The 8,901-nt window shown below is 39.2% G+C and overlaps 2 long non-coding RNA genes across 2 annotated transcripts; both read right to left on the reverse strand.

The window, feature by feature from the left end:
* Nucleotides 1–460: 460 nt before the first annotated feature.
* On the reverse strand, nt 461–2,018 carry LOC110891464. Its single transcript, XR_002565360.2, has 3 exons — nt 1,808–2,018; nt 1,223–1,290; nt 461–649 (listed from the first exon to the last, which is right to left on the reverse strand). It is a non-coding gene; the product is annotated as an uncharacterized LOC110891464 (long non-coding RNA).
* Nucleotides 2,019–7,090: 5,072 nt separating this feature from the next.
* LOC110891466 lies at nt 7,091–8,648 on the reverse strand. Its single transcript, XR_002565361.2, has 3 exons — nt 8,438–8,648; nt 7,853–7,920; nt 7,091–7,279 (listed from the first exon to the last, which is right to left on the reverse strand). It is a non-coding gene; the product is annotated as an uncharacterized LOC110891466 (long non-coding RNA).
* Nucleotides 8,649–8,901: the final 253 nt, after the last annotated feature.

An 8,901-nucleotide genomic window follows, 5' to 3' on the forward strand; every position in this document is an offset into this window, starting at 1 on the left:
GACTATGTGTGAATCTACAAACTGGTAGTGGTAACATAATGTTATTACATGATATACGTTTTGCGTGGTGTGGTAGCAAGGATTGTTTTGTATGGGCTTTGATGAAAAGGGTTGCTACGAATCCAGAAATCGTTCAAGATGTTAACGGATGATGTGTATTCAATGATTTCAACTGTTACGACTGATTTGATTCGAATGTTTAATAATGATGTTATTGTTAATGATTTAGTACGGAACGATACGCAACAATATGTTAACCCTTGAGCATGTGGGATAGCTAATTGTTAAATGGGTAATTATATTGAGCTTGTATTTTGTGATTATCAACTGTTACTATAAACTTGCAAGATGATTGTGTAAAGTTTACGGTTCTTATACATGTTTATATGCATAATAAATTATTACACCCTTATTTTTATACTAGGATTTAATATCTATTTTATACCAAAAGCCATTAAAATTTACATAAGTTTCAAAACTTTACTAGTTAGCCTACTAAGAACAAAAGTAGAACATAATATTGTTGTTTAAGACTTTGATTACAACAAAAGAAACACTGTTTAACAAGTTTAACGTAGCGGAAGCTTCGAAATGGAGTGTTCGGTTCATTCATCTTGTCGCTTGATCGCCATCCTTGACTTCTAATCACCTAAGAATCAACAATTAGATCGTTAGCTCTTGATATTTAAGAATGATAAGGTTTAAAGACTAAACTCCCCATTAAAAGAATAGGAAAATAAAAGTGTTCCAGGCTCCACCGTAATTTACGGTACCACCGTAAATTACGGTGAGTGCTGGAAATTTCTGGTTGCACCGTAACACAGGAGAGAACCTCCGTAAATCAAAACCCTCTACCGTAAATTACGGTGACACCGTAATTTACGGTAGCACCTGGGAATTCATGGTTTTGTTTGGTTTGAGCATTTCAACCAAAATTTCAACTTTCGGATTTCAACATCCTGCATTATCAATGTAGTAAAGGTCTAATGTTTCTAGTACACCATACTATAGTCACTACATACATCAATTATCATGTTCGGAATATAGATCATGTTTACTTGATTGTTTGACCCGTTTGGCTTGCCTACGGAATTTCCTTCCTTCATGGCAACTACCAACGAGCAAAAATTCGTCATTCATGCTAATATTCAATTTAACTAGAAACTTGATAAACAACTACAACGATCTAAATTTACATAATGTAACGAGGCATGTTACATACCTTTCAAAGCGAGCCCTTCAAACGAGCGTCCACACCGGTTTGTCCACTAGATGCCCCGGCTTCTTTTCCTAAAGAGTTCAAGCACTTTATGTTTAGAACTCCATGTTTTACTCACATAACGCACGTTCGTGATACTTCGTATTTATGCGTTTAAACTTTACAATTTAGTTTTCTTTTAAAACCTTCTTTGAGGCATTTCATCGAACATTATGGAGGCAGAATTTCTATTTCATTTGTTTTCATGTTTATAAGTTGCTAATTAGCCAACTTAACTTCAATTAAGCTATCACATATCATGTAAACATCACCTCTTTCCTGAAACTATCTTCTAAGGTCAATTTTACTAGATTAACCTCTAAGAACCCTAGAAATCATCATCACCTTGTAAAACCCACAACCCACCTTCAAGGTGTTCATGGAGTTTTCTGAATTTAGTCATGATTTCACATGTAATTGGTTGAATTTAACTTCTAAACACCAAGTTGATTCTAAATTAACCAAATAACACTCATGCATCAACAATTTTCCAGATTTCATAACATCATGAGAAATTCAAACAAGAAATTAACACAAGTTTTTACATACCTTAGAATCCTTTCGTGATGAGGATCACTAATCTATGTTTAGATTTCGTTTTAGAGCAGATTTGGGCTTTCAATTTGAGGTTTTTGAGAGTTTAGGGTTTTGGAATGGGGTGTCGCCCCCTTCTTCTGCTCTGATCGACCAACACTCCAAAATTTGGAGTGTTTGGTTACTAATGGTAATTAGATTTTAGTTTTTGACAATTTCAGCCCCTCAACTTTGTTCCACACTTTATTTAATGGGTTTTAACCTTTATGAGTTATTTCTAGTCTATCAACTAACTAGGTTAAAGGTTCCTAGTTAGTAAATTCCCGTTTATTAATAATTTATAGCTTTAACATAAAGTTTTATATTTTTGGGGTGTTACAAGTCCACCCCCCTTAAAAAGGGTTTCGTCCCCGAAACCGAATTACATACCAAATAATGTAGGGTGGAGTCGCCGCATTTCTTCCTCGGACTCCCATGTAGTGTCTGACCCTTTTCTGTGCTCCCATTTGACTTTGACTTGACTTATTATCTTGTTCCTCAAACTTTTCTCCTTACGATCTAAAATCGCAATTGGTTTTACCGCATAGTTGAGGCTGTTATCCACCTCGATGTCATCGTAGTGGACACGAGCAGTTTCGTCGGCCAAACATTTTCGAAGATGTGATACGTGGAATGTGCTATGAATTCCACTCAACTCTTCAGGTAATTCAAGTCGATAAGCCACTTTACCGACCCGTTCAGTGATTCTAAATGGCCCAATAAATCTCGGGCTTAACTTCCCCCTTTTTCTGAATCTGATGATACCCTTCCATGGGGAAACCTTTAGCATGACCATATCGCCAACCTGAAACTCAATTGGCCTTTTTCTTTTATCTGCGTATGCCTTTTGCCGGTCTTGAGCCGCTTTCAAGTGTGCCCGAACTATATCAATTTTAGCGTTTGTAGCTTGGATTATATCGGTTGGCGCTAGCCCCCGCGGACCCACTTCTCCCCAACAAACCGGGGTCCGACACTTTCTGCCATATAATAGCTCATACGGGGCCATTTTAATGCTCGCGTGATAGCTATTGTTATATGCGAATTCGACCAAAGGTAAATGAACATCCCAACTACCCCCAAAGTCGATAATGCAAGCCCGTAGCATATCACCCAATGTCTGTATCGTTCTTTCGCTCTGCCCATCCGTTTGTGGATGGTAAGCAGTGCTAAGGAACAATTTAGTTCCCATCTGTTCTTGGAATTCACGCCAGAATTTTGAAGTAAACCGGGTATCTCTGTCTGACACAATGGATATCGGTACTCCATGTCTTGCTATGATCTCGTTGGTGTAAACCTCCGACATTTTCTCCGAAGTATAAGTCTCACGAATGGGAATAAAGTGAGCGCTTTTGGTTAACCTATCCACTACTACCCAAATAGCATCAAAACCACGACTTGTTTTAGGCAGTTTGGTCAATAGGTCCATCGTAATTTGCTCCCATTTCCAAACCGGAATTTCTAACGGTTGAAGTTTACCATATGGTTTTTGGTGTTCAGCCTTGACTTGTAGGCACGTCAAATACTTCTCCACGTACTTCACCGTATCCCGCTTCATTCCGGGCCACCAATAGTTTTGCTTCAAGTCGTGATACATCTTGGTCGCTCCCGGGTGAATGGAATAACGGGATTTATGAGCTTCATCGAGTAGAAGCTTTTTAACCCCACATGTGTTAGGGACCCAGATTCTATTAAAGCGAGTCTTCAGGCCGTGACTGCCCACCTCTAGGTCCTTAACTTGGCCGATAATTCTTTCCTTTTTCCAGTTTTCTGTCTTTACAGCTTCATCTTGTGCTTCTCGAATTTGTTCAAGCAAGCTCGAAGTCACAACCAGTTGCATTGATCGTACCCGTATTGGGGTATAATCCGATTTACGGCTCAGCGCATCGGCCACTACATTAGCCTTTCCCGGGTGATATCGTATTTCACAATCGTAATCCTTCACCGTTTCTAGCCACCTCCTTTGTCGCATATTCAACTCCTTCTGATCGAAGAAGTATTTCAAACTCTTGTGGTCTGTGAATATGGTGCACTTTACTCCGTACAAGTAGTGCCTCCATATTTTTAATGCAAACACTACCGCCGCCAACTCGAGGTCGTGCGTAGGATATTTCTGTTCGTGTACCTTTAATTGCCTCGAGGCATAGGCTATAACCTTGCCCCGTTGCATCAATACACATCCGAGTCCCGATAGTGAAACATCCGAATAAACCTCCATGTCTTCAACCCCGTCCGGTAGTGTTAGTACCGGAGCTTGAGTTAACTTTTCTTTTAACGTTTGAAACGCTTTCTCTTGTTCAACACCCCAGATGAATCTTTCTGTCTTTCGGGTCAGCTTGGTTAGTGGCGACGCGATCTTGGAGAAGTCTTGAATAAATCTCCTATAGTATCCCGCAAGTCCCAAAAAGCTTCTAATTTCAGAAGGGTTCTTTGGGGAATTCCATTTTGACACCGCCTCAATCTTTGACGGATCCACCAGTACTCCGTCAGCACTTATAATGTGGCCAAGAAATTGTACCTCTCGTAACCAAAAGGCACATTTAGAGAATTTTGCGTATAGCTTCTCTCGTCTAAGGGCCTCTAACACTTCTTGTAGGTGATGTGCGTGTTCAGCTTCACTTTTCGAATATACCAATATGTCATCGATAAACACGATGACCGACTTATCCAGCATCGGTTTGCAAACCCGGTTCATGAGGTCCATGAAAGCCGCGGGCGCGTTTGTTAGTCCGAATGACATCACAAGGAATTCGTAATGTCCGTATCTCGTGCGGAAAGCCGTCTTCGGCACATCTTCTTCTTTGACCCTTAATTGGTGATACCCCGATCTAAGGTCAATTTTGGAAAACCAATTCGCACCTTGTAGTTGGTCGAATAAATCGTCTATTCTCGGGAGCGGGTATCGATTCTTTACCGTGAGTTTGTTTAACTCCCGGTAATCGATACACATGCGCATACTCCCGTCTTTCTTTCTCACGAACAATACCGGTGCGCCCCAAGGAGACACACTCGGCCTTATGAATCCCTTGTCAAGCAGGTCTTGGATTTGGGACATCAATTCTTGCAATTTTGACGGCGCAAGTCGATACGGGGCTTTTGCTACGGGTTTCGCGCCCGGAATCAATTCGATCCCGAACTCTACTTCCCGTTCGGGCGGTATTCCCGGCAAATCTTCCGGAAAAACATCTTCATAATCTCGTACTACCGGTACATCTCCAATCTTTCGTGATTCTTTTTCGGGTTCATTTGCGTATATCATAAATGCTTTGCATCCTTGCTTCATTAGCTTGTGAGCTTTCAACATTGAGCATACAATGGGATTGCCTCCTTTTTCACCATAGATGGTGACGTGTTTCCCGCTCGGAGATGTCAGTTTTATCTCTTTACGGAAACACACGACTTTTGCGTGGTGTCGAGATAGCCAATCCATCCCAACGACGACTTGAAATTCTCCCATTGACATCGGGATTAGATTTATCAAATATTCTTCATCGTCAATGCTCAGTTTGCAATTTTCACATACATCGCAAACAATAAAACTTTTATTATTACCTATCTCTACTTCTAAGGGCACAGGTAATTTAGTTAGAATAAATGAAGGATGTCGAATAAATCCATATGAAACAAAGGATTTATTCGCACCCGTATCAAATAACACACGTGCGGGAATCGAGTTTACAGTAAATATACCTGAGACCACGTCAGGTTCAATCTTTGCTTCAGCGGTTGTTAGTTGAAAAGACCTCGCCTTTGCTTTGGGGGCTTCACCTTTCTGTTCCTGCCCCCCCTTATTTTCAACCAACTCCGGGCACTCTGCTTTCTTATGACCCGTTCGGTAACAATTGTAACAAACCGTTACCTTCTCCGGGCATGATAAGGCTATATGTCCCGTTTTCTTGCATATAGGACAAGGCTTATCCTTGTAATGACATTCGCCTTTATGGCCCTTCCCGCAAATTTTGCAACCCGGTGACCCGCCTTTCGTATCAGACTTCTTTGAGCTCTCACTTGTTCGTGCCTTTTTGGTAGGGCTGGGATTTACATCAGGTGCCCTCCGTTCACCCCTTTCGATACTCTTTTTCAGCTCTATTTCCCTTTCCCGAGCAGCATTTATAATCTCGGTAAGGGTCTCGTATTTGGAAGGGGTGATAAACTCTCTATACTCGGCACTCAACATGTTATGATAATAATATATCCTTTGTTCTTCGTTTGTTACAAGATCATCACAAAACTTCATTTTATCCATAAACGTTGCCGTGATCTTGTCTATGGTCTCGTTTTTGTGCCTGAGCTGCATGAATTCTTGCTTGATTTTATTCATAACCGCTTTGGGGCTATGATGCTTCAGAAATGGCGTCTTGAATTCATCCCAAGTCATGATCTTAACAGCCTCAGCACCGATCTCTCTCTTCTTGTTATCCCACCAATCTTTTGCTTGATTTCTTAGTTGACCCGTACCATAGGCCACATAGTCATTTACATCACAATGGGTTCTCTCGAATACCCCTTCGATATCACTTAGCCATCTTTGGCACACTATTGGGTCAACCTCCCCATTGTATACCGGTGGTTTGCAAGCCATGAATTCCTTGTATGAGCAAGGTTTTCTCCCTCCATGTTTTTCCTTTTCAAGTTTTGAGTCGTCTTCTAATTTCTTGATTCTATCTTCTACCATTGATAGAACTGTGTTTTGAATTCTATCAATGAAGCCTGCCAGACTGTTTTCGATTGCCTTTCCAACCTCTTCGGCAATCGCCTCCCTGACTTGTTCGGTGACTCTTGGCACCGCATCATCGTTACCTTTATCAGCCATCTTCGTTTCTGAAATGTTTACACAAGTTGTTAAAACATTCCATTTATAACACATGCTGTTCTTGTTTGATTCTATCAAGTTCATAACTTGATTTAGTCATTCTTGCTGTTGATTCAATCAAGTTCACAACTTGATTTGATCGTTCTTGCTGTTGATTCAATCAAGTTCACAACTTGACTTGATTGTTCTTGCTGTTAATTCAATCAAGTTCACGACTTGACTTGATTGTTCTTGCTGTTAATTGAGCTTACTTGCTCATTTCATGCATGTGAGTTCATTTCTCATTCTTTACATAACATAAAGTTTATTAACTGAAATTAGTTCTTACCGGATGGTCGATCAAGCTTGAACCGAACACTTATTGACAACCGAGGCTCTGATACCAACTTATTACACCCTTATTTTTATACTAGGATTTAATATCTATTTTATACCAAAAGCCATTAAAATTTACATAAGTTTCAAAACTTTACTAGTTAGCCTACTAAGAACAAAAGTAGAACATAATATTGTTGTTTAAGACTTTGATTACAACAAAAGAAACACTGTTTAACAAGTTTAACGTAGCGGAAGCTTCGAAATGGAGTGTTCGGTTCATTCATCTTGTCGCTTGATCGCCATCCTTGACTTCTAATCACCTAAGAATCAACAATTAGATCGTTAGCTCTTGATATTTAAGAATGATAAGGTTTAAAGACTAAACTCCCCATTAAAAGAATAGGAAAATAAAAGTGTTCCAGGCTCCACCGTAATTTACGGTACCACCGTAAATTACGGTGAGTGCTGGAAATTTCTGGTTGCACCGTAACACAGGAGAGAACCTCCGTAAATCAAAACCCTCTACCGTAAATTACGGTGACACCGTAATTTACGGTAGCACCTGGGAATTCATGGTTTTGTTTGGTTTGAGCATTTCAACCAAAATTTCAACTTTCGGATTTCAACATCCTGCATTATCAATGTAGTAAAGGTCTAATGTTTCTAGTACACCATACTATAGTCACTACATACATCAATTATCATGTTCGGAATATAGATCATGTTTACTTGATTGTTTGACCCGTTTGGCTTGCCTACGGAATTTCCTTCCTTCATGGCAACTACCAACGAGCAAAAATTCGTCATTCATGCTAATATTCAATTTAACTAGAAACTTGATAAACAACTACAACGATCTAAATTTACATAATGTAACGAGGCATGTTACATACCTTTCAAAGCGAGCCCTTCAAACGAGCGTCCACACCGGTTTGTCCACTAGATGCCCCGGCTTCTTTTCCTAAAGAGTTCAAGCACTTTATGTTTAGAACTCCATGTTTTACTCACATAACGCACGTTCGTGATACTTCGTATTTATGCGTTTAAACTTTACAATTTAGTTTTCTTTTAAAACCTTCTTTGAGGCATTTCATCGAACATTATGGAGGCAGAATTTCTATTTCATTTGTTTTCATGTTTATAAGTTGCTAATTAGCCAACTTAACTTCAATTAAGCTATCACATATCATGTAAACATCACCTCTTTCCTGAAACTATCTTCTAAGGTCAATTTTACTAGATTAACCTCTAAGAACCCTAGAAATCATCATCACCTTGTAAAACCCACAACCCACCTTCAAGGTGTTCATGGAGTTTTCTGAATTTAGTCATGATTTCACATGTAATTGGTTGAATTTAACTTCTAAACACCAAGTTGATTCTAAATTAACCAAATAACACTCATGCATCAACAATTTTCCAGATTTCATAACATCATGAGAAATTCAAACAAGAAATTAACACAAGTTTTTACATACCTTAGAATCCTTTCGTGATGAGGATCACTAATCTATGTTTAGATTTCGTTTTAGAGCAGATTTGGGCTTTCAATTTGAGGTTTTTGAGAGTTTAGGGTTTTGGAATGGGGTGTCGCCCCCTTCTTCTGCTCTGATCGACCAACACTCCAAAATTTGGAGTGTTTGGTTACTAATGGTAATTAGATTTTAGTTTTTGACAATTTCAGCCCCTCAACTTTGTTCCACACTTTATTTAATGGGTTTTAACCTTTATGAGTTATTTCTAGTCTATCAACTAACTAGGTTAAAGGTTCCTAGTTAGTAAATTCCCGTTTATTAATAATTTATAGCTTTAACATAAAGTTTTATATTTTTGGGGTGTTACATAAATCATGACATAAATTGATGAGATGATGAATTGATTGGGTTATGAGCCATGATGGAATTGTCAGAATATGTTGGGATGGTGGCATAGGAATAGATGA

The sequence above is a fragment of the Helianthus annuus genome, unplaced genomic scaffold, assembly GCF_002127325.2.
Source record: "Helianthus annuus cultivar XRQ/B unplaced genomic scaffold, HanXRQr2.0-SUNRISE HanXRQChr00c001, whole genome shotgun sequence".
In the NCBI taxonomy this organism is placed as follows: Eukaryota; Viridiplantae; Streptophyta; class Magnoliopsida; order Asterales; family Asteraceae; genus Helianthus; species Helianthus annuus.